The following is a 26789-nucleotide window of genomic DNA, read 5'->3' on the forward strand; positions in this document are numbered from 1 at the left end:
AAAATGGGCCATCAGGATATTGATGGTCCATCAGTCACACATGAGCTCCCTTTGTGCATGGCTGTCTGGAGGGAATGCACAAAAACCCCGCTATCACCACCCACCCAGACGTGTATTCAGAGATACGCAGAAGGCTTTAGATGGTTCAAGTAAGAAAATGCCAACTTACTAAAGGTGGAATCTTCAGAATTCCAATTTAAAATCCGACCTCACCATAGGTTGTGCTTTTTTAATTGTGATTACAGAGACACCAAAATTGAAAGTTACACTTATATAATGTATTAAGGCAATCCCAATGTTATCCTATGGGAGAGATAGGTCTAGCAGTAGTGAAAGTATATTTTAGGAGTTTTTCACTACTAGGACATTTACTTAAAAGTACATTTCCACTTCTTAAGTACAATTCACCCTGCCCTTGGTCTTTCCGGGCCTACCTTAGGGATGAAACATATGTTAAAAAGGAGGGTTTGGGCCTGGCAAATGGGCTAATTTGCCAGGTTGGCATGGCAGTTTCAAACTACACCCACAGGCTCGGCAGTGGCATGCCTGAGCCATGAATGAAGGGCTAATGTGGTGAGTGGCACAATCAGTGCTGCAAGCTCACTAGTAGCATTACATTTACGGGCTCTGGGCACAGGTAGTGGACTTTACTAGGGACTCACGAGTAAACTAAAGATGCCAATTGTGAATAAGCCAATGTTATCATGTTTTAGTGAAATAACACATGCATTTCAGCACTGCTCTGCAGTGGTATAGTGGCCAGGGTCCTAAAGCCATCAAAAACGAGGTTACCAAAAAGGGAATTCAGAAGACAAAAAGTTTAGGGAACCACACCAAGGATGCTAGGTCTAACACTAACTATGTTTAAAGTTACTTCTAGTTTCAATGTTATTCTGTGCTCACAATATGGCATTTATGTTGAACAAGAAACAGCATTGCAGAATAGAGCGGCACATTAATAAAGAACAACAAAATAACTGGTATTCTGAGAACCCTCTTGAAAAAATGGCTATGTTTATTATCATTTTATTTAGATGTTTGGTACAGAACAATAAAGCAAAACATCCCAATATGCGGAACAAATGCAACAAAATAAATGGTACATAGTAATTGAGTAGAGTGATAATTTTGATATTCTATGTAGTCATGAGACACGCCAGATCTGGGACATGTCTCATCATTCGCCAACTCCTTCTGGTTTTTGATTAATATTTTATAGGATATCTATGTTTTTTCAAAATGGCACATCTTATCTGTGAAAATCAGTCAATTTTTCCACACGCCAGACTTTGGTCTGTCAAATGCCATTAGGATGTGGAATGTCTTACTTCCAGTATGGAGCAGAGTTAGCCTGCCTGCCAATAAGAAATGTCTAATTATTTTTCACTTGTGAGAGTACTGAGGATATATTCTATCCTTGTCTGCATGGCAAAGACGTGTCACAGCAGAGTCTAGTGGCAGGTCTACACAAATGATGTCCTTGATAATGAGCACCAAAAGATGCCCAGAAGGATGGGCCCAGGAATAGGACCACTAGATGTGCACCATGGTAGTCTCTGCAGCAACCATGGGAACCCCCAAGCATAGGTCTGAGCCTTGCTGGCTTTGAGTGCTAACAGGTCAGGACCTTGTATGTGTTCTCTTTGTGTTTAGTACTGATTGAGATTTTGGATATGTAAACCAGATGACCTCACACTCTTAATCATCCAAGCTCCTTTCACAATCCTCTTCCCTTTTTGGCATGTAACTATCTGGAATTGATGCAGGTGAAATATCTAGTGCGTGATGGGAGACCCTCTGATAAGCTGTATCCTCCACAAGGATGGACTCCAGAGGGGTGAGTTCTTAGCCACTGAATCCTCCTCTTGCCTATCTCAGCCCAGTCCAGTGGCTAGATAAGTTTCAATCTGGATCTCTGGTGGATCTGCAATAGCTCCTCACACCCTTCCCTAGATCAAGTTCCCCATTCTTGAATAAATAGCCTAGCCTTTGTGGTCATGAGTCTCCTGCATCTAGGAAGTGATGGACTCGCAAGCCTGGTGGGAAGTCTGGGTGGTATTTTAGGGGAGACATGTGAGATTGGAATGTGGTTGACCTCCTGCTTCTACCAAGTTCTTCCAGTGACTTAATAGCATATTGATAGTGTGTGGGAGGATGTCTTTATCTGGCCTATGTCACGTAGGGAGCCATAAGAAATGTTATAAAGGAATTTTGGAGAAGGCCTCTTCTGCTGCCAAATGGGGCTTAGCCCTGTTATGTCCTAATTGAGAAATGGGTGCAACTTAGTGGATAAGAGAGAGCAGGGTACATCGAAGAGTCAGAGGTTTCTGTGCAAATGTTTTTGGAGAGCGTTGACTTGTAGACTCAAGAGGATGTGTCCTCCCGCACAAATGGCCTCAAGCGGGACTGCACTTCGGCTAATATCTGTTCAAGAAATTTCAAGGAAAACTTTGCGCTGTATACATATTCTAAGAATAAACTTAATTTTAATGTTGATTCTACTTATCCATGATAGGTCCATTATGTCCCATTGGTATAAATCTTTGAATAGAGTTTCTAACAGGGTTTGGATGTCATTGACACACAAGGCACTAGAGTCAGGTGTTATCAGAGCCTTCAAATAGCACAGGAAGCCCTCAGAGTATGTGAAGAAATTGCCCAGCAATTGGTACCATTTTTTTAGGGTGTGATCTGCTAGCCCCAAGCCCACAGACTTTAAGTAGTTGACTCTGAATCTCCAAGACTTTTGAAAAGGCCTCTAGTTCCTCTTTGAGACATGTTTACTAAGATTTCATTGAAAAAAATCTCAACATACATTAATGGTTATATCACAATTACAATTATATTGACATTTTAAATATTGTAGGTCAGTGCATCATTTTTTAGTGTTTTTATGTGGTTGTAAAGAGTATTGATATATACAACATGTGTATATGGAATGTTGCTATTTTCTACATTTTAATTAGATTTTTCATTTTTGCCTTGTTTTTATATTATTTAAATTAGTGAAACATTTAGAAATGGGAGGTTAGATTTATAGAAAAATAGAGTGGGTAGTATTTTTAAGATTTATCCTGTGTTAAAAAAGTTAATTGTACTTTTCTAAAATCATGTTTTATATATATATATATATATATATATATATATATATATATATATATATAAAAATATTTCAAATAATCTTTTTTATTGCATGAATTTCTGTATGAATACTTTTGTATTTAGATTTTATTCAATATACTATACTTTTTTGGTGTGTTTGTAGGGGAAACATAATGGGCAGTTTCTGAAATGTTACTTATATTTCTGTATACTTATACATCATGTTTAATTATTTGAAATTGTGTATTGTACTTAAAAGCGCCTGGTATTATAAGAATGTCAGTTCTTTATTTTATATCTATGAATGTATGTCATTTCATGTATATTTACATGTAAATATTAATATATTTAAAATATTGTTTGCAGTTATTGTAATTGTTCATTTTGATTAATGTTTTGTTTTAACTTTTTATATTAATAAAACATGATGTGTTTATTTTTTTTAATAGTCTTTTCTACTAATTTGTTTATTATCGTTTTATTTAGTACAAGGATTTTTTTACATTATTTATAATCTAATTTTATATTTTTTTAATTTATCACATTTATTTTTTATTGTAACATTTTGTGATTCTTATTTAAGTTTTATTGATCAAATTAGTTTATATAGAAGTGTAATTTTTTTAAATAATTTTATCTTTTTGAGTTGTGTTGTTTGCATTGTAATGGTTATCTTTACATTTGTATTTGAGATTTTAGCCTCATTATTACAGTTGGTATACCATATTAAGCTTATATTTTCATATGTTTTATTTGTAAAACACCTTTTTAATATTGTGTAAATTAGAGTTTGACGAGTACATCGATGCACCTCAAAGTCCAGCACTTATCCTAAATGGTTTAGAATGGAGTAGGAACAGTAAAACTACTCTCCTCTGTGTTCTACACTTTTCCCAATGTGGCTTAGATTGGAATGGGAGTGATAAATCTATTGTTCTCAAATTCCAGCTCTTCCCTGAGCTATCTTATTTTGAGTAAAAATAGTAAATCTACACTCCTGAAAGTCTAACACTTTCTCCAGTGTGGCTTAGATTGAAGTGGGAATAGTAAATCTATACCCATTAAAGAACAACACTTTCTCCAATGTGGCTTAAATTGGAGTAGGAATAGTACATCTACACCCCTCAAAGTCCAACATGTTCCCCAATGTGGATTAGGTTGGTGTGGGAATAATAAATCTATGCTCCTATACTTTCACTAATATGGGTTATACCGAAGTGGAAATAATCCTTGTGTTTTTGAATAGTTGTGCTTTTGTGTTGTGGTTTGTGATTGTGTGGATATACATAGTGTATATTAATAAAGATACAGCATTTTAGTAAGATATAATGTATTTACGTGAAATTAAATTGAAGTTTAAATCATAGAATATTACATAGCAATATAGGTTTAATTTTTGCATATTGTCGCATTTAAAAAAAAGAATGTTTAATATTCTTTGTACATTCTATCAATGTTTTATTTAGAATTTTGCACATATTTTAATACATTTTCTAAATTATTTTTCAAAAACAAACATTTGGTACATTGATTTACATGTTTGCTATATGCTTATATTTTTACATGCACTGTCATTTTTGCAACATATATGTTTTCATTTTCACAAGCAGTCCATTTGTTCCCATTGTTTTCCATGGAATGTTAGTTCTTTTTATCTTAATTAACCTCCATTTTTAGATGTTTGAGGCTCATGTTGTTACCTGTTCCTGTTCTCTTGATTGGGTAAATCTAAATTCCATTTTGGGGAGGTTTCTATTTGTCATGATATTTTTAGAATTTGTTTTCTTAATAAAGATTACTGATTGTTGCTTATTTATGAGGTGAATGTCATGGTGTCCTCTTAATCATGCTAGTTGAGTGTGGTAAGCCTCACTGTATTTTGTACATTTAATGACATTATTTGTTTCCAATGTATAAAGTACATATGTTTTTAAAGTTCATAATATTTAAATTGTGATGTTTATGGGGCTTTTGTGTTAAGTGGGTTGGTATTTGGTGTTCCTGTTACAAGTGTTTCATTTGTGTACTGGTTTGTTTCCTATTTGTTTATATGTTTTTTTTTTTTAAAGGAAGTAATTCTGGTTATTTATTAACCAATATTATTTTTATTTACCTTGATTTTTCAGGTTTCATTGAGCATTGTTTTATATTTTATTTTTTAGGTTTTGTATGGTGCCCATGATATTATTTTTTACATTGGATACTTTATTTCATTGTTTGGATTTAGCATTTTGCTTTTTGTGGAGTTTTCATTTATTTGTATTTTTGAGGATTATTAATTTTTTGATTATTGACCAGCTATAGAAATGTAAGTTACATGTGATTTATGTTTTTTTCTGGTGGAAAAGGGTTATGTGTTCTAAAGCTATTTTTATGACTGTAGTGTGTTATAGTAGTTTATGTCTCGTATTTAGTTTAGTGTTTTTGAATCATTCATCTTGTTTTTTAAAGTTGTTATTTAAGCGGTTTAGTAATTATTTATCATTATTTATTTAAGCTTTGTTTTTTATTTTCAGTCTGAGTGGATTTTGTTTAAGGTTAAGCATATATTTTAATATGATTGTAAAAAAATCTTTTAACAATATTTATATTTTACATGTTCTTGCTGTAGAGGCTTTGTAAAGTAGTCTTTGATAGTAAATATGTGGGCTTTGCATTGTAGCAGTTTGTGTATTTCTTTGTTTTTTGTTTTGATACTTTGGATTTTAGTTGGATTATTGTTAGAAGTGGGGTCTTTGGTTGGCAGCCTGGTTACCCGCTGTCCAAGCAAGGACCCTCACCCTAGTAAGGGTAAAGGAGAAACACGCCTGGTTAACCCCCGCTCACCCTCTTGAGAGCTTGGCACAAGCAGGCAGGCCTCAGAAACAATGTGTAAAGTATTTATACAAAAACACACAGTAACTCAGTGAAAACACTACAAAATGACACAACACAGGTTTAGAAAAACAACACCAAAATGACAAAAATCCGACGTACACAAGTGAAGTTATGAATTTTAAAAAGAATAAGGTGGTCATTATGACTTTGGCAGTGACTGTTAAAGTGGCAGTAATACCGTCAACAGGTTGGTGGTAATTACCCACAAATTAAGACCATGGCGGTGATAACTCCCATAGACAGCCAATGTACCACACCAACCGTCAGGACGTTAACACCACGCACCACTGCGGTAGCCATCAACAGCCAGGCGGAAGACAAGGTACCACCCACCATATCATGACACAGCAAACTGCCATGATTTCTGGGGCGGTACCAACACCATCAAAAGCCTGGCGGAAACAAAACACAGAAGACCAAAGACTCACCAACAGAGACACAGAGAAGATCAATGCAGCCATAGAACCGGAACTTCATGTCTTCCCGATGCTCTTCTATGCCAATCTCCACCTGGAACACCAACGCCGATGAAGACGACGACAGTGAGTACAGCTGCCTAGCACACAAGGGAGGGAGGGAGGAAAAGGAGAGTGACACACACACACAACACACACCATTTACACACACACCATACACACAACCAGCTGCAGACGTAAACCAATGGCACAGGACACACAGCATAATAATATAAGGACTACAGGTCGGCAGTACTGAGATTGTAGTTGCATGGCAACAGCCACCATGTGAACCAATTGGAAAACAAAGATAAATGAACAATTGTCCAGAAAGGGCCGATACCCAGTCCAAAGTACAAAAAGCCCACATGGCCACAGGGCACAGTCCAAGCCCCAACTTGATCCTGACTAACTCCGCACAAAACTGTGCAGGAGCAACATCTCAGAAGTGGACAGACACCTCAGGTGGAACGGGGGTGGGGGACACATCAGCTGAAGTTGGAAACTTGCCCACTGGTTCTGCATGGGGCTCCATGCCCATTATCCTTTGCTGGGGAGTGCAAGGTCACAGTCTTTGAGGTGGGAAACTTGCCCAAGGGTTCTGGAGGGGGCTCCATGCCCATTATCCTTTGCTGGGGAGTGCAAGGTCACAGTCTCTGAAGTGGGGAACTTGCCCAATGGTTATGGAGAGGGCTCCATGCCCATTTCCCATTCCTGGGGAGTGCAAGGTCACAGTCTCTAAGTGAGGAACTTGCCCACTGGTTCTGGATGGGGCTACTTGTACATCAGTCCCTGGAGGGTGGCCTACATGCCCTCTGATGGAGATGGGGTGTCCTGTGTCTCAGCAGGAGATGCGGGCCCGTGCCCACCGGTGATGGTGTTGGTACCCTGCCAGCCTCTGTTGGAGGTGAGGGCTGCTGTGTCTCAGCTGGGGAAGGTGCCTCCTGGGCAGCCTCTGCTGGAGGCAAGGGCTGCTGTGCCTCCGCAGGGGATGACGGCCCCCTGCCCACTGGTGGTGGTGGTGTTGGTACACTGCCAGCCTCTGCAGGAGGTAAGGGCTGCGGTGTTTCAGCAGGGGAAGGTGCCTCCTGGGCAGCCTCTGTTTGAGGCAAGGGCTGCCATGTCTCAGCAGATGAGGACCCCGTGCCCCTGGTGGGGGTGATGTTAGTACCCTGCCAGCCTCTGCAGGAGGTGAGGGCTGCTGGGCCCAGCTGGAGGTGAGGGCTTCTTCGCTTTCCTGGCTGGTGGAGTGGGATACTTCCCTTATCTGGCTGGTGGAGTGGGATCCTTCCCTTTCCTTGCTGTTGGCGTAGCATCCTTCCCTTTCCTGGCTGGTGGAGTGGGATCCTTCACTGTCTTGCCTCCATTGTCCCCGTGGACTGTTTGGCTGAGGTGCTGGGGTGGGTCGTTGGGACCCTGCTGTTACAAGCAGGTCTGGGGGAGGGAAGAAGTTAAGTTGGGCAAAGAAAAGCTTATTAGCAATGGTGGGGTGTTATGACAGAGGAGGGATGGGAGTGGAGGTTGAGGGAGTGGTTGTTGGAGGAGTATGTCTGCTGGACTTGGGGGCAGGTGCATACAAACTGTGCTGATGTGATGTGGATGGCTGTTGGGTGTCTGAGTGCCTGCGTTTGTGTCCTATGCGGGGGACAGCCAGGGTGGGAGAGGACACAGGGGTGCGTGGATGGATGTTGTGGAGGTGTCTGCTAGTGATGTATGTGTGCTGCTTGGTGTGGTGATGCTGGTGGTGGCTGTTGAAGCAGTGAATGCAGGTATGATTGTGGACGTGACTGTGAGGGAGCTGGAGGAGGACGAGGAGGGGGAGACAGCGGAGGCAGTGGATGTGGATGTGTGTGCAACTGTCTGTTGTTTGTGTGTGTGCTTGTGGACTGAAGTGTAGTACCTGTGTTTGACTGTGTCACTCTTGTGAGATGTCTTGTGTGCATGCTCGTCTGTATGTGTGCAAGGGATGAATTGGGGTTGAAGAGACTGGGACTGCGACTGGGAATTGATAGTTGGAGGGGGGATGGCAGGAACAGGCCCAAGGCTGCCATCAGAGAGGAGGCCAGAGCCTGAATCTGTTGGGCCGCCAATCCACTGTGGATGTCCTCCAAGAATGTATTGTATTGCTGCATCTGGGATGCCTGCCCCTCGATGGCATTCACAATGGTCAACTGCCCTACAGAAATGGATCTCAGGATAGCCTCCACACTCAGGGCAGAAGGGCTCACTGCGACAGGGCCTGAGGTGCCTGGGGCGAAGGAGATGCCCACCCTCCTGGGTGAGCGGGCACGGGCAACTCGCTGAGGGGCTACTGAGAGGGCGGTGCTGGTAAGGGGTTGGCGGCTGTACCTGAGGCTGAAGTGGTCACAAAGGTGTCCGCCACCTCCAGGCGTCTTTTCGGAGGAGGAATCAGAGTCTGTGTTGTTGCCTCCTGTCTCCTCGGTGGTGCTCCCCTCGTCATCCATCCCACTGGTTCCCTTGGCGCCGGTAGACTCTGCCTCCTGGGTCCTGTGGGATGCAGCTACCTCTGTCACCGGAGCCCTTGCTCCTCAGCCAGATGATGCTAATGCACACATGAACAAGATGACAGAAGGAGAAGGGGGAGGGAGAGAAAGAGAGCACTGGGTCAATTACAGCACCAACACCACAGTTGGCATGCACAGTACCGTCACACACAGGGATCAGGATTGAGCACTTTGTGTTGAACTGGCAGTAAATTGGCTAGATGCCACAGCAAGATGAGGGCCAACCACCGCCAACTGCATCCCTCCTGAGACCCACAAAGCCCTGACTGACATGGAATGCAACCGAGTTAGGTTACCTGCATTTGCTATACACCCATTACCCTTGAGCTGGATCATGCTGCATTGTCTGTCCTCGCATTAAGGGGCACCCACCAACTCACACCCACCACCCGGATCCCAAACCACCTATCAACTATTGTAGTAACGCCCACTGTACTCACCCCTTTGTTGCTGCTGTGATGCCTTCAAGCACCCATCCAGCTCTGGTTAGGCCACCGCCAGTATGCGGGCCATCGGGGGGTCAGGTTCCGATGGGCACCCCTTCCTTGTTGGGAGGTCATCTCCAACTGGGCCTCTGTGGTATTCCACGCCCAGCGTATCAGGTCCTCCCTCCTTTTCCTGCAGTGGGTGCTCCGCCTGCTGTAGACCCCCAGGGTCCACACGTCCTTGGTGATGGCATGTCACAATCCCTTCTTTTGATGGGTGCTGACCTGCAGAAGTAATACAGACAGGAGGACAGCATTACACACACAATACAGCCTGTCACACATATGGCCCACAAATCCTGTTTCCAACTCCACTGGCACACACATCACCGAGCGCCCACCATAAACACTTCCACCAGACATGCCCCCCAAATGGAACAATGCCTGCACACACATCTCCATGCAACCTTCCCAAATGCATCATGCCCAAGGTGTACTCACCTGCTGGTCTGGAGGCCCATACATCTGTCCGTACTGGGGTGGGACCCCATTCACCAAGCGCTCCAACTCCATCGAAGTGAAGGCATGGGCCCTTTCCCCGGTCACACAGGCCATGGTGGGTTCCAGACACAAGTCACAGCAGCACATGCAGTGTAGGTGTTGTCCTGTGGACAGTCAGGAATCAAGTGAGGATTCAGATGGAAAATGGCGACAACGTCCGCTGCGGTGTACACTGTCACCGCCGCCGCTGATCCCCATTGGCCACCGTACTCCATAGATCCCCAGATTAGCCAATGAGGAATTGTACAGTGGTGCAAAACTGCCTTCCGCCGTGATGCCTGTCGGTGGAGTTACCTCACTTCCACCTGTCCCTACATACAGGACAGGAGGTCGCCATTTCATGGTGGTGGACAACATTCAGATCTTACATAACTGCGTCATTGTCGAAAATTGCACATACATTGCCCTTCCCACTGTCCCATCACATTAATGCTGTATGTGCACTGAGGTGGTGGTTCCATTGTTCAAATTGTGACAGCCTACTCACTCTTGTGTCCCTTAAGTACCTACCACTGCTGATGAATAAGAGAAGGAGACAAAACCCCATGTACAAACCGCTTGTGGACTTGGCTACACTGGAGGACAGGCACATAACACTCACCTATAGACTGGACAGGGCAACAATCACAGAGCTATGGGTCCAATTGGAGCCTGACCTGATATCAGCTGTCTGTCATCCCACTGGGATACCCCCTCTTGTGAAGGTTCTATCAGTGCTCCATTTCCTGGCAATTGGATCTTTCCAAGTGACAGTAGGCTTGGCAGCAGGAATGTCACAGCCAATGTTCTCAATCGTGCTGACAAGGGTATTGTCTGCCTTGGTAAAACATATGTGCAGCTACATTGCTTTCCCCCAGGTGGAAGATTTGGCTACTGTGAAGGCAGGAATCTATGCAATGGGACATATACCCAATATTATTGGGGCGATTGACGGTACACATATTGCGTTTGCCCCCCCCCTTGCCAGAATGAACAGGTGTTCAGGAATCAGAAGAGTTTCCACTCACTGAATGTGCAAATGGTGTGCCTGGTGGACAAGTACATCTCCCACATCACTGCCAAGAATCCTGAGTCAGTGCATAATGCCTTTGTTCTGCGGAATAGCAGCATCCCAAATGTGATTGCCCAACTACACAGGCACAGGGTACGGCTTATAGCTGATCCAGAGTCCCCACCCACTGAATGTCAGTGTATGCCTTCAAGTGTTATCCCCATAGTATTGTATAAGGCTAATGTTTGTCCCTCAACACCTGCAGGTGACTCTGGCTACCCAAACCTATCATGGCTCTTGACCCCTGTGAGGAATGCCAGGACCGGGGCTGAGAACCGTTATAATGATGCACATGGACGAACCAGGACAATAATTGAAAGGACCTTCGGCCTCCTGAAGGCCAGGTTCAGATGCCTGCATCTGACAGGTGGATCCCTGTGCTACTCACCCGAGAAGGTCTGCCAGATAGTAGTGGCATGCTGCATGTTGCACAACCTGGCCCTCAGACGACATGACTTTTCTGCATGAGGAGGAGACTGGAGATGGCCCTGTGGCAGCAGTGGACCCTGAGGACAGTGAGGATGAGGAGGCAGAGGATGAGGATGTGGACAACAGATATAGGTCAATACTTCCAATGACACACAGGTAAGACAGTGGAACTGATAATTACTCTGACTATTGGGTTTATCTGTGTTGCTGTAGCATGAAGGCATTCACATCCTTTGCATCTCAACTTACTGTCACCTATGGCTTATCATTTTACAGATGTTGGTGATATGACAACAGTGTCCTGATGCGATTACTACAGACAGCTACAGGTCATTATTTGTATGTTATCACGGTGTTCAGATCATTTGCACTAGCTGTGACTGTTCCCATAAATGCACATTTTCAACACATAAAACAGTGTCACTCAAGTTGTGTTCAAGGCTGTTTATTGTTGTGCAAACAATTGAGTGAAAGGTGCAATGGAATGGTGTGATGGTAGAGGAAAGTCCAGGGCATTGTTCCAGTCTGTTTGTAGCACAGGTCCAGTGTCCAAGGGGCCATAGGAAGGGTAAAAAAAGGCAGTTCAAAGTGGACAAAGTGATAGGGTGGGACACAATGGGGACCGTCAGGAGAGTCCAATTTCCTGGCGCTGTTCTTGGTCTTGGCAAGTGTCTGTGGCTTCTCTCTGGGTTACAGGGAATGTTTACAGGATGGTTCACCTTCTGCAGGGGGAGGGGTGCTGGTGGCCTGTGGGTCCTATGGTGGGGCCTCCTGTCCACTAGCTGCAGCGGAAGTGGAGGGCTGGTCAATAGACTGGCTAGTGGTAGGGGCCCGCTGCTGTGCTGTCGATTCCCTCATGATGCTGGCCATGTCTGCCAGCACCCCTGCTATGGAGATCATGGGAATGTTGAGGGCCTGCAAGTCCACCCTGATCTCCTGATGGTGTTCCTCCTGCAGCCGCTTGTTCTCCTGCATGTTGGTAAGGATCTGGCCCATCGTGTCCTGGGATTGTTGGTAGGCCACCATGATCTTGGTGAATGCCTCCTGGAGAGTCGGTTCCCCGTGGCTGCCCTCCCCCTGGCGCACAGCGGTCCTCCCAGTGTCCCTCTTGCCCTGTGCCTGTGTCCCCTGAATGGTTTGCCTACAGCCACTGAGCCCAGGTGCCTGATTGTCTTGGAGGTGAGGTGTGGACAGGGGTCCCTGTGCAGGTGGGCACTCTACTGATTGACGTGTCGTAGGGACAGAGGTGTGGGGACGCTCGGTGGGTGCTGTGGTGTTGGATACTGATGGGGGAGGCTGTGTGGTTGACTAGGAGTGGGCTGGGGTGACCAACTGACCAGTGGTCCCTGATGGACCATGTAGCTCAACCAGATCTAGAAGTCCAGAGTTAGTGGAATCACCAGGGGCATCTTCTGTTGGGGGACTGGCTTGTCGTGGCACCTCCTCTCCGCTGACATTGGCTGGGGCACCTGTAGGGATCTAAGTGATGTATTATGCTTCATGTCTGTGACATATTGTACATCTCTAGCTTCCCCTCTATCTTTGCTGTTGCCCTGCCACCTTTGTATGTGTATGGTGATGTATTATGGGATTGTTAGTTCCCCTATGCTGTGCATGCTTTTGTGATGGGTGTCCATGCAGGGCTGGGAGGGCTGTCCATGCACTGGTATAGCATGCAGGGCTTGGCATTGGGGTTAGTCAGATGTGTAGGTGCAGTGTGTGGGATGAAGTGGAGTGATGGGAGTGAGGTTGAGGTGGCGAGATGGTATGCAGGTATGGGGGGTGATAAGTAGTAAATCGTGACTCACCTGTGTCCAGTCCTCTGGCTACTCCAGTGAGTCCCTCTAGATTCAGTTTTGCCAAGAAATGCTCCTCCCATGCTATGAGCTGTGGGGTAAGAGGTGGAGGTCCACCGCCAGTCCTCTGTATGGCGAGCTGGTGCCTTGCTGCCACGGAACGTACCTTCCCCAGTAGGTCATGCCACCTCTTCCTTATGTCATCCCTTGTTCCTGGATGCTGTCCCATGGTGTTCACCCTGTCCACGATTGTCTGCCATAGCTCCATCTTCCTGGAAATGGATATTTGCTGTACCTGTGCTCCAAACAGCGGTGGCCCTACCCTGACTATTTCCTCCACCATGACCTGCAACTCCTAATCTATGAAACAGGGGTGCCTTAGCCGGGACATGGGTGTTGTGTGATGTGTGTAGGTGTGAGGGAGTTGGGTAATGTGTTTGGGTGTGTGAAGTGGGGTGCGTGAGGGATGTATGGGTGTATGTGGTGTGTGTGTTTAGTTGTCACAGTAGTCTTGGTGTCAGTCAATAATTTGTATTCATAGAGGGTTGTGGGTAATGTGGGTGGGTCGGTGTTTTATAGTGCTGTGAGTAGGTGTGGTAAGTGTATTAGTGTCAGGTGTGTGTTTTTCGTACTGGCCAATGTTGTGTAGTTTAGTATTTAGGTGTTCATTCTGAGCACACCAGTGTGTACCGCCAATGGTTTACCGCCATTGAATGTCTGCTGTGGTGATTCGTGGGTCATGATGTGGTGGGCGTTGTTCTGCTGGAGTAACGGTATGGGTGTTGGTACTGACACTGTAACACTGACCTTTGGGTTGGCGGATCTGTGTATGTGGCAATATTCTATCAGATTGGAGTGTGTGTGTCATAATTTGACGAACGGATGTTTGCCTCTGAGGCAGTATGTTGGCGCCTATCACCGTGGTGGTAACCAGGGTTTGCCGCCAATGATGAGGGCCTTAATCCTTAGAAAATAATGAAAACACTGTTATTGCACAAAAGTACCTGCGTAGCATCCAAATAAAGCCACAAGGGTGAGTGTGCGTCAAAAAAGGCAAGCAATGCGTCAATTTCTTGGCCGCAAGCGAGAACATGCATTGTTCCTCCTCCAGTCGGGTTGGCATAAATTGTTTCTTCCCTCCCCTAAGAGAGCAATGCATCGATCCGGACGGGCACCTCAGGTCTGGGCAGGCTTTGCGTGGATTTTCCGCACCCAGCGATGTTGCTTTAAAATCCAGTTGCACGCTGTCAAGAAATCTCGCTGCATGGGGCTTGCGTCATTAACAGCCACCACTGCGGTGTTGCGCGTTATTTCAAAAGCCTCGTTGCGTCAATCTTCCAGCCACGATGCAGGTGGAGCATTGATTTTAGTCACGAGGCCTGCAGCATGTCGTTTATCAGCTGGGAGGCGGATGGTGTGTCAAAAGTTTCCCTGCATAGCAGTCTTTGCGTTGATTTCTGCCCTTTTCCACCAGCTGCACCTTTCTAGGGCCCAGATATAGGTTAGGGCACCACTTGGCAAGCAGGACTCTCAGCCGAAAGCCCAAGTGCTGGCAGAGAGAAGTCTTTGTTGTCCCTGAGACTTCAACAACAGGAGGCAAGCTCAGTTCAAGCCCTCGTAGATTCCTCATCAGAGGGAAGTCACACAAAAGTGAGTCTTTGTCCTCTTTCAGGTAGAAGCAGCTACTGCAGGCCAATCCAGCAAGCACAGTCACAGGCAAAGGGGCTGTACTCCTCCTCCAGCTTACCCAGCTCTTCTCCTTGGCATAGGTTCCTCTTGGTTGAGAAGTAATCTGATTTTCATTTTTTGGATGCTCTTCTTATACCCCTTTCTGCCTTTGAAGTAGGCCTACTCTGTCTCTGTTGTTTTCAAGATCCTGACTTGCCAGGCCAGGCCCCAGACACATACTAGGGGCATTGGAGACTGCATTGTGTGAGGGCAGGCACAGCCCTTTTAGGTGTAATTTACCACTCCTCCCCTCCCCTCAGCCCAGGTGGCCCATCAGGATATACAGGCTATACCCAATTCCCTTTGTGTCATTGTCCAGAGGAGAGGTGCAAACAGCCCAACTGTCAAACTTGCCAGGGAATCCAAGCAGATTAACAGAATGGTTTAAGCAAGACAATGCCTACCTTCTAAAAGTGACATTTTCAAATACACAGTCTAAAAATCAACTTCACTAAAAGATGTGTTTTTAAATTGTGAGTTCACAGACCCCAAACTACACATGTCTATCTGCTCCCAAAGGGAATTTGCACTTTGATAATATTTAAAGACAGCCCCCATACTAACCTATGAGAGAGATAGGACTTGCAACAGTGAAAACCGAATTTGGCAGTATTTCACTGTCAGGACATATAAAACACATAAGCATATGTCCCACCTTTAACATGCATTGCACCCTGCCCATGGGACTACCTAGGGCCTACCTTAGGGGTCCCCTACATGTATAAAAAGGGATGGTTTAGGCCTGGCAAGTGGGTATGCATGCCAAGTTGAATTGGCAGTTTAAAACTGCACTCACAGACACTGCAGTAGCAGGTCTGAGCTATGGTCAAAGGGCTACTAATGTGGGTGGCACAACCAGTGCTGCAGGCCCATTAGTAGCATTTGATTTGCAGACCCTGGGCACTTCTAGTGCACTTTACTAGGGACTTACTAATAAATCAAATATGCCAGTCATGGATAAGCCATTGTACACATATAATTTATTCAGGGACCACTTACACTTTAGCACTGGTCAGCAGTGGTACAGTGTCCAGAGCAAACAAAACGGCAAAAACAGAGGCCAGCACACAGAAACAACCTGGGAAGTAGAGGCAAAATGTTAGGGGAGACCATGCCAATATGCCAATGATGCGAAGTCAAACAATATATATATATATATATATATATATATATATATATATATATATATATATATATATATATATATTCTTGAACTCCGAACAAAATGCCAGACATCCGAGGCTACTGAAATAGTAGCGGTCCGAGCGTGGATCTGGCTATCCACTAATTATTGTGCACTTCTTCTAAAGCCATATAGAAGAATGCCCGGACACAAGTGGAAATCCAAATATCTTTAATCACCAATGCTTCCTCCCATTACAACGCGTTTCAGCCATAGCCTTGCTCACATACAACATGGGAGTGTGCTACACCCAATTTAAACACCCCATACCTTGACAGTTTACTGCGCCTGTGAACCTCGAGAGAACGAGTTTCTGTTCTGCCGCTTTGATTGCAAAACGCATGTATTGGTTTCAGGTGCAAGGCAGCGCCTGAAAGATTGGAGTCAGGTGAGGCAAGACTGCCGTGGATGTGATCCTGCAATCAAGTGTAACTAGCAGGGTGGCCCGTGAGACTTTCTACATTTTTGCCTCGAAGGAAAATAAATCAAAACAAGCGGCCAGACGAGCGTGACCAGCCGGTATCAGGCAACTGGATGTTTTGTCGGCACCGGTATTTCCCTCTCCGCTCGGATGCAGTCAGTTAAATAACTGATCGCATTATGATAAAACGGAGCGGTTCTTTTTCTTTCTGCTCCATTGTGTCGTACCTTTTTAAAGTGCGGGAGTTGTGACCAATACGGATAGCGGCATGTGAGTACTGTTGTATAATTATTAGTGTAACACGTAATGCATCTTTTATCGAAGCATTTTACGAATATCACAAGATATTCAAAAGCAATTTGTTTATTACTACGTCCGGACCATCTGCCCGTGTTTTGAAACCATTTGACTTTGTGTGATCTATGAGCATATTTATTGGTGTTGGCTCAGTAAATTGGCCATATACAATGGGGTGTATGATGGACACTACTGAATATAACTATGTGCACGGCAGGATGCAGTGAAATCGGCATGGCATCAGGCCTTTAAAGTTGTATTTTTTCAGCCAACTGACAAAACGTTTGTGTATTGGACATCAAACAAATTGGGAGAGAAGGGGCTTAAGGCCCAATGGATGAAGTTTGCAGTGTTTTTGTAATATCTGGATTCTCTACAATTAGTCTGCACTACACTGAGAAAAACTTGTGGAGGTAGAGTAGACCGTGGAATTTGTAGGTCTACAGTTGGAGGTCCTTTTTCTTTGTCACCAGGATGGCTTACTCCCTGGAGGTTAGATGAAGGGAAAAATCCAGCAAACTTCTTTCTGCCCACATGACAGACTCAAAGGACAGAACGGACGTTGGATCATGATGTTCCTGTGATCAGGGAATGTTGTACTGCCCTCTATCTGTACCTTAGGGTATGTGATGCTGTAATGCTTTGGTGTGGTATGTGAGCTCAAGCTGGTGTCACCATCTACTTTTAGGTTTGCCCATTCTACAGGACAATGTCTGACAAGGCATTTCCTTCCGTGGTCTGAGGGCTGTATCCTGGTCTGTGTATCTTGGCACAATTTGAATCACCCATTCTTGGCTATGACAGTTCACACCTTTCAGCAGCCTGTGTGATGTACAGTGGAATATGTTTGGTGTGACCAGAGTCTTGTACCAATGTGTTTGCGTGTGTTGGTTGTAATCCTTAGCAGGACACAGCAACTGTAACACACCCCTTGCACTGGTATGTTGTGTCTTCATCATTTGCTTCACATAGTATCAATACAGCGATATTAAGGACAGAAGCAAACAGACACAAACTTTGTGATAGGTGGTATTTATTATTAATTTGTGAATAGAACAACAATAGGTGTATGACGGAACATAATAGTGAAGGGTTCAGTCATGGTGGATGAAATCATTGTAGTAGATGCCACAGCATTGTAAGGCCAAAGTCCAGTGTACTCCTCCCATTGGAAATGGAAGGTGGTACAGGTACATTCAACAGAATGGACATGTGGCACATAAAGGAGGGCATTTGTGAAGAGGTCACTTGATGACAGTGGTAGGCGTCTTTCCATCTGCTCCTCCCAAACACTTTGCTGGAGGTCCCCGCTTGTGGGCGGGGAGGTGATCTGCTTCTACAGAGGCAGGGGTATCTGAGGTAGGCCCTTCCACTGGTAGAACCTCCCTTCCAGTGGCTGGCACAGATGTTGAGGTGCCACGTGTAGACATGCCAAGGGAAGGGGTGGAGTCTTGCTGTTGATCCCTACTCAGGGTGGTGTTGCCGTCCCTCAGCACTCCTGTTAGGGAGGCCATGTTTTTATTGTGGGCCTCCCACTGCGCACTTACTTCCTGTATGAGTTACCTCTGCAGCTGCTTCATTATTGGAGTTCAGTTAGTACCTGGCCCATCACACATTGGGACTCCTGAGATACCCCCAAGACTTTGGCTGATGGTGTCGTAGCCAGGAGCATTCACAGAGGCCTCACCCCGCTGGCCCACAGCATTCGTCTCACACACCCTACCCCCATGGACCTGTGCCATTGCCGCAGTGTGCCCTCTCCCACTGGTTCCTGGACCATCATTGTCAGAGATGTTGTGTTGTGACTCAGGATGCTGGACTGGGGGTGCACATGAAGGATGTCACTGTTTTTTAAACCAGTGTTATGTGTACCATATGTGTTCACAATTTCCAATTGCCACATGTCCATTTTCATGTATCAGATCACGACAATATGTGCCCCACATGGCAATCCCAACAGTCTGTTCTAGGGGCACAGGTTGGGAGGGCGTTTGGTTGCCCATAATGTTGAGGCAATTGGGCTGGAAGGTGTTGATGTAGTCACGTGAGACTTAATGGTGGTGTCTGACCATGTTGCCCAGTTGGGACAGAACTGTCCTCCACCTACAGATGTCCAGGAGTTTTGTCATCACTGGGGGCTCCATCCTAGGGTGTTGTGGCAGTCTCTTCAGTGGCCTCTGTGTGGCCAGTGGCAACATGACCTGTTGCTGTGAAAGATACCGTGTTACTGGTCGTATTGTGACATCTACCTCCAATCATTTACAGTGTCATTTAACAGAGACCATGTGTAAGGAAATGCCTCCTTGGCATGGTTACCCCCTGACCTTTTGCCTTTGCTGATGCTAAGTTTTGATTTGAAAGTGTGCTGAGGCCTGCTAACCAGGCCCCAGCACCAGTGTTCTTTCCCTAACCTGTACTTTTGTTTTCACAATTGGCACACCCTGGCATCCAGGCAAGTCCCTTGTAACTGGTACCCCTGGTACCAAGGGCCCTGATGCCAGGGAAGGTCTCTAAGGGCTGCAGCATATCTTATGCCACCCTGGGGACTCTCACTCAGCACAGACACACTGCTTGCCAGCTTGTGTGTGCTGGTGAGGACAAAACGAGTAAGTCGACATGGCACTCCCCTCAGGGTGCCATGCCAACCTCACACTGCCTATGCAGTATAGATAAGTCACCCCTCTAGCAGGCCTTACAGCCCTAAGGCAGGGTGCACTATACCATAGGTGAGGGCACCAGTGCATGAGCACTGTGCCCCTACAGTGTCTAAGCAAAACCTTAGACATTGTAAGTGCAGGGTAGCCATAAGAGTATATGGTCTGGGAGTCTGTCATGCACGAACTCCACAGCACCATAATGGCTACACTGAAAACTGTGAAGTTTGGTATCAAACTTCTCAGCACAATGAATGCACACTGATACCAGTGTACATTTTATTGTAACATATACCCCAGAGGGCACCTTAGAGGTGTCCCCTGAAACCTTAACCAACTACCCGTGTAGGCTGACTGGTTTTAGCAGCCTGCCACACTAGAGACATGTTGCTGGCCACATGGGGAGAGTGCCTTTGTCACTCTGTGGCTAGTAACAAAGCCTGTACTGGGTGGAGGTGCTTCACACCCCCCCCTGCAGGAACTGTAACACCTGGCGGTGAGCCTCAAAGGCTCACCCCCTTTGTTACAGCACCACAAGGCACTCCAGCTAGTGGAGTTGCTCGCCCCCTCCGGACACAGCCCCACTTTTGGCGGCAAGGCCGGAGGAGATAATGAGAAAAACAAGGAGGAGTCACTGGCCAGTCAGGACAGACCCTAAGGTGTCCTGAGCTGAGGTGACTCTGACTTTTAGAAATCCTCCATCTTGCAGATGGAGGATTCCCCCAATAGGGATAGGAATGTGACCCCCTCCCCTTGGGAGGAGGCACAAAGAGGGTGTACCCACCCTCAGGGCTAGTAGCCATTGGCTACTAACCCCCAGACCTAAACATGCTCTTAAATGTAGTATTTAAGGGCTCCCCAGAACCTAGGAACTCAGATTCCTGCAACCTAAGAAGAAGAGGACTGCTAAGCTGAAAATCCCTGCAGAGAAAACGGAGACCGCAACTGCTTTAGCCCCAGCTCTACCGGCCTGTCTCTCCACTTCTAAAGACACTGCTTCAGCGACGCTTTCCCCAGGGACCAGCGACCTCTGAATCCTCAGAGGACTGCCCTGCTCTAGAAGGACCAAGAACTCCTGAGGACAGCGGCTCTGTTCACCCAAGACTGCAACTTTGTTACAAAGGAGCAACTTTAAAACAACTTGCGTTTCCCGCCGAAAGCGTGAGACTTACTACTCTGCACTCGACGCCCCCGGCTCGACTTGTGGAGAACAATCACTTCAGGGAGGACTCCCCGGCAACTGCGAGACTGTGAGTAGCCAGAGTTGCCCCCCCCCGAGCCCACACAGCGACGCCTGCAGAGGGAATCCCAAGGCTCCCCCTGATCGCGACGGCCTGTTCCTCAGATCCCGACGCCTGGTAAAGACTCTGCACCCGCAGCCCCCAGGACCGGACGGATCCGAACTCCAGTGCAGGAGTGACCCTCAGGAGGCCCTCTCCCTTGCCCAGGTGGTGGCTACCCCGAGGACCCCCCCCTTGCCTGCCTGCATCGCTGAAGAGACCCCTTGGTCTCCCATTGAAACCTATTGAAAACCTGACGCGTGTTTGCACACTTCACCCGGCCGCCCCCGTGCTGCTGAGGGTGTACTTTCTGTGCTGACTTGTGTCCCCCCCAGTGCCCTACAAAAACCCCCTGGTCTGCCCTCCGAAGACGCGGGTACTTATCGGCTGGCAGACTGGAACCGGGGCACCCCCTTCTCCATTGAAGCCTATGCGTTTTGGGCACCACTTTGACCTCTGCACCTGACCGGCCCTGAGTTGCTGGTGTGGTAACTTTGGGGTTGCTCTGAACCCCAAACAGTGGGCTACCTTGGACCCAAACTTGAACCCCGTAGGTGGTTTACTTACCTGCAAAAACTAACAAACACTTACTCCCCCAGGAACTGTGAAAATTGCACTGTCTAGTTTTAAAATAGCTATATGTGATTTATGTGAAAAGTGTATATGCTATTTTGATTATTCAAAGTTCCTAAAGTACCGACCTGCAATACCTTTCATTTGAAGTATTACTTGTAAAATCTGAACCTGTGGTTCTTAAAATAAACTAAGAAAATATATTTTTCTATACAAAAACCTTTTGGCCTGGAATTGTCTCTGAGTGTGTGTTCCTCATTTATTGCCTGTGTATGTACAACAAATGCTTAACACTACTCCTTTGATAAGCCTACTGCTCGACCACACTACCACAAAATAGAGCATTAGTATTACCTCTTTTTGCCACTATCTTACCTCTAAGGGGAACCCTTGGACTCTGTGCATACTATTCCTTACTTTAAATAGTACATGCAGAGCCAACTTCCTACACCATGTACATAGTTGTCTAGCATGTAAACATATTGTGACAGGTAATCATTCTTTTGGCATGACATTTGTGGAGCATGCCAGCTTTCCTTGATTGTCACAGATGCTGAGACGTACAATACATTGTCCCTTGGGGGATTGCCTAAGAGTGTCAATTTGCTACCAGTGCAGGCCACACAGTGGGTAGGCAAGTTAGGTATTTGGCCATTATGAGGCCTACTTGAATATGATACAGGCAGGCCGAGGAGTTTGTAGCATATGTGACAGAAGTCATCATGTGGTTAATGCAGTGTCAATGTGTGTGCTGTCAATACCAATCTGATTATGCCTCTTGGTGCCTTTGGGATCATTGTTTGGCACACTGGTAAGCTGTCCTACCTGTCCTCAATTGTTTCATTTTGGGTTAGTAGGTTGGGATGGAGCTAGCTAGCTAGACACATCTCAGAGTTGGGCACGATCTGTATGCTGCTCACTCTGTGCTCACTCTTAGTGGAGTGAATCTCAAATATGGCTTATTAGGAAAGGGTATTTGATCAAGTGACCACTGGTGTGGTGTTTTGATATTTGGAGAAACAATGCTTCCTGCAAGTCAGAGCCATGTCACTGTCTCCAATACACACACTTGTCAAGTTACATCATCTAAGGTGTTTATAGTTCTTTTGGGTCTTCTCTACTAGATTCGTTTGGGCAAGTGAACACTGATTTTGGTGTTGGAGTATGTTGGACAGGGCCTATTGGACTTAGCTTTCTGGTCAGCAATGCCTCTTGTAAGTTGCAGTCAGGTAAGTCTAGGTACTTCACACACCTGACCAATGTAATCCCTTAAGGTGAGTACACTTTATTTGTGAGTTCACAGACGGGGTACTTTTACAAGAGTCTGATGTGCTGGTGTTTGGAGTTACAGAAACAGTGCCTGCTGGGAGTTACAGTCTTGTCAGCCCCTGTAGTGCACACACTATTGCTATGTGAACCCCCCACCCCCAGGTGAGTAAACTTCATTTGAGGCTTGCCAGAAAAGGGTATTTGTTGCAATGAACACTGGGTTGGTGGTTGGATTCACAGACACAGGGTCTTCATGGCCTTTGTAGTCCTGTCAGTCCATGTAGTACTTACATTATACAATTGTTGTTCCCCCAGGTGAGTAGACTTCCTTTGAGACTTGCCAGACAAGGGTATTTGTTGCAGTGAATACTGGGTTGGTGGTTGGATTCACAGACACAGGTCTTCCTGGCTTTTGCAGTCCTGTCAGTCCCTGTAGCAAATACACTATACAATTGTTGTTCCCCCAGGTGAGTAGACTTCAGTTGAGACTTGCCAGACAAGGGTATTTGTAGCAGTAAACACTACGCTGGTGTTTGGCGTTACAGTAAGAGTACCTCCTGTGATTTGCAGTCCTGTCACCCCCTGTACTACACACTCTATACATACAGATAAAGACCAGGAGGGTACACTTCAATTGGGAGCTCACATATAGGAGTAGTTTGAGGGGAGGACATTCGTCTGGTTAGTGGGGTAAAAGTAAATGAAGGAAAAGGTGAGCTTTGGGCATGCATGACACAGCATTTTTTTGACATTTGTTGTGACTTACCAGACTCCACTCTCCCAGGTATTCCTGTCAAGCCCTCAGGATGCAGGATGGCCAAGACCTTCCCCTCCCAGGGAAAGAGCTGTATGGGGCACTGGGCGGGCCACCACCAGTCTTCTTGGCCTTGAGCTGGTGCCTGGAGGCCAGGGAATGGATGTTGCCCCTGAATTCATTCCACCTCTTCCTGATCTCCGCCCTTGAGTGCAGGGTGGTCCCTACAGAATTCACTCTGTCGATGGTCCTCTCCAATTTTTCAATTTTCCTACTGAGAGGAGTAAACAATTGTGGCTGTACTCTTATGATTTCATCTGCCATGGCTCTTAACTCATCCTCATAGAAACTGGGATTTTTTTTAACATGACGTGGTGGAGCTAAAATAAAAGGATGATAGTGACTTGTTAAAAAGGGGAAGTGCAATAGGGTGCTAATGGACAAAAGTGTGTGCAGGGTGTTCAATGTGACAGTGGAAAAAGGGGTGCCTAATCTATGTACTCTATAAAAAAAAGGTGCTCGGGCTTCGTTGTCTTGCAGTGTAAATGCAAAGCATTGTGGTGTGAAAAGGGGCATAATTTATAGTGTCCTTTGCAGGTGTGTTGAGTTTGGCAATGCAATGTATATCAGCTGTGTTGTTTTCAGTTCCATCCAATCTGCCATTGTGTATTACTTTGGTGACCGCAAACTGCCTTGGTTCGGACCGCCGTTGGCTAACTGCCATGGGTGCCTGCCACTGCGACTTTGGACTTGTAATACAGTCAGTGGTTGGTTGCTGTGCTGTTGGGGCTGGGGGTCAGACCCCCTATTTCCGGCCCTCCGTGCCACTGGCGGTCTGCCTTGTTTGGTTGGTGGTCAGAGGCCCGTAGAGTAGATTTGTCAAGGTTTCTTCATATTTCTTTGTCTCAAGTGGTATTAACAACCCCTAATACCTGTTCATATGTATATTTTTAAATTTGTAGAAAACATTGCTTGGTCAAGGTCAATTACTATTGCTTTTTTTTAGATAGTAATTGTTGGTTTCAGATTTTATTTCAGTTAGTGATTTGTGATATGTTGCACTGTGTTTGTTTGGTAGTTGGTCTCAAGAGTATTCTCCCTGGGTTATGTAAATCTGAATTTGCTCTGCATCATCCACGTGTTGCTCTGAGTTAATGTTAATAGGTTATTATTAGATTCAGATATAATTATTCTCCTTTCATTATTGGTGTTGTCACATATGGTTCATTGGTGTGCATTACAGTTAGGTTTTCAGGGATATATATGTGAACAATGACAGGCTTGGCCGAAATGCCTTATGGCATATATGTTGCAGTAAACAAGGAGAAAAGAAATTGGTGTCTTTTTGGAGCAATAGGTGTTTTTTGGTTGTTTTTCTATTTATGGCTGTGAAGCTTTTTAAATTAGGTACAGCCAGGAGATGGCCTGTAGTGCAATCAGGAACATTAGATCATATTTTTTTTAAGTTGTTCCTGTAGGCTCATGAGACCTCATAGTGGTACCCATGAGGTCTTGCAATACATTTCTGAGTTCTGGTTTGGTAATGTTGGGGGGATGATGGTGCTCTTTAACATTTTTGATGATTCAGTTCTTTATAGTGGCCGTCCAACAACACAAATTAGAATAGCATTTCATTCATATCTAGTAAATTTTCTAACTGCTTGTGCTTTCTTTGTTGTAACAATATTCCACATGGTTTAATAACAGTTTTCTTTTCTGAGACTTGACATATGCAGCTCTTTCCAACTTTTAACTGTGGGTTATAAAATAATAAAATATGTATTTAACTGATGTTACTTTTGATATAATATCATTATTTAAATATGTATTGCAGTTTTTGCTAATTTATACCTATGAATTAGATGTTGAGTTCTTTTTTCAGAGATGTCAGTTGAGGTTTTCATTTTGTATCAAAAGGTTTATATGAAAGATGCTTGATTTGTTTCAGGTGGGCCTCATTACGAGTTTGTCGGTCTTAAGAACGCCAAACTCATGGTGACGGTCGGACCGCCACACTCCTGACGGTCAGACTGCAAGTTTACAACCCTGGTGGTCAGATCACCAGGGGATCTCCGCCACAGACAGGATCATGGATCCCGATGAGGTGGCAGTGGTCAAAGTCTTGGTTAGCCACAGCGGTGTCCATGGTAGCACCGCCATGCTGATCACAAGTCCACTTTCCACCAGCCTTTCCATAGCAGTTCAGTACCATGGAAAGGCTGGTTGAATGGCAGTGCTGGGGGCCACAGGGGGGCCTCTGCACTGCCCATGCCTATGGCAGGTCTATGGCATGGGCAGTGCAGGGCCCCCCAGCCAACACCCTCGGAATGCGCACTATATACTCTGCAGCCAGAGCGCACTCAGAGGGTACTGTTGTGAGACGGCATTAGCCTTGGCTCCCTTAAGGTAGCCAAGGTCAATGCCGTTGCACTGTTTCTGTCAGGATGACTGGCGGAAACATCATAATACAATGTTTCTGCTGGTCAGCCTGGTGGAAACATAATAATATGGCGAAAGTGGGGCCACTAGTGTGACGGCAGCCTCACCCCCGCAGGTTTGGAGGTTCAGCGGTCAGACTCTTGTAATGAGCCCCTTAGTAATTAAAGATATATTTTTAGGGGTGGTTGTTTTTGTAGACTATCTATAAATTGGTTAGCATTGACTTCTATTTACTTAGTTATATTTGACATTAATTGTTAAGTTACACATTCTGAGCTTGTTATTTTGGAATAATTGTGTTTATATTTCTCTTCAGTTGTAATTGTTGGTCTGCGTCTAGTGTTCTTATTTATATTTTAGAAACATAAACAGAAAGGTCCCTTAATTATTTTGTTAAAGTAAAAGTTGGGAGTTGTGTTGTTTTTTAGATGTCAATGATATTTTTATAAAGTGGCTTTTTTTGTTTCTTGTGTGTAAGCAAGTCGGCAGAGTAGCAGTTTTGTCCAATGTCAGTTTTTGTTGCCAGATTTCTATGCATATTATTCTGCCTTTTTGGCACTCTTCCTTAATTAGTAAAGTGTTTGAATTCATTTAATTGTTTTAAGTTTAATTTCAATGGTTGTTTTCTTTGATGTTGGAATTATTTTTGCATTATACTGTAGTGATTTGGTGAGCGCTAATTAGTGTTCATGAATGTTACATACATTTTATATGGTATAGTTAGATAGATAGATAGATAGATAGATAGATAGATAGACTTATTACCAATAGTTTGATTTTTGATAATTTGGTTGGATTGTTTGTCTTTTAATGTTGGTATATTTCATGTGTCTTTATTTTTGTTTTTGATATTTATGTATTTTATGTGTTTTTATGATTTTTTGTAGTCAATATTAGTACTTTTTTAAGTATAGGGTCATGATATTAAGCTGTTGATATTTTGTATTTCAATATTGTTTCGTTGCTAATC

The sequence above is a fragment of the Pleurodeles waltl genome, chromosome 8, assembly GCF_031143425.1.
Source record: "Pleurodeles waltl isolate 20211129_DDA chromosome 8, aPleWal1.hap1.20221129, whole genome shotgun sequence".
Classification (NCBI taxonomy): domain Eukaryota; kingdom Metazoa; phylum Chordata; class Amphibia; order Caudata; family Salamandridae; genus Pleurodeles; species Pleurodeles waltl.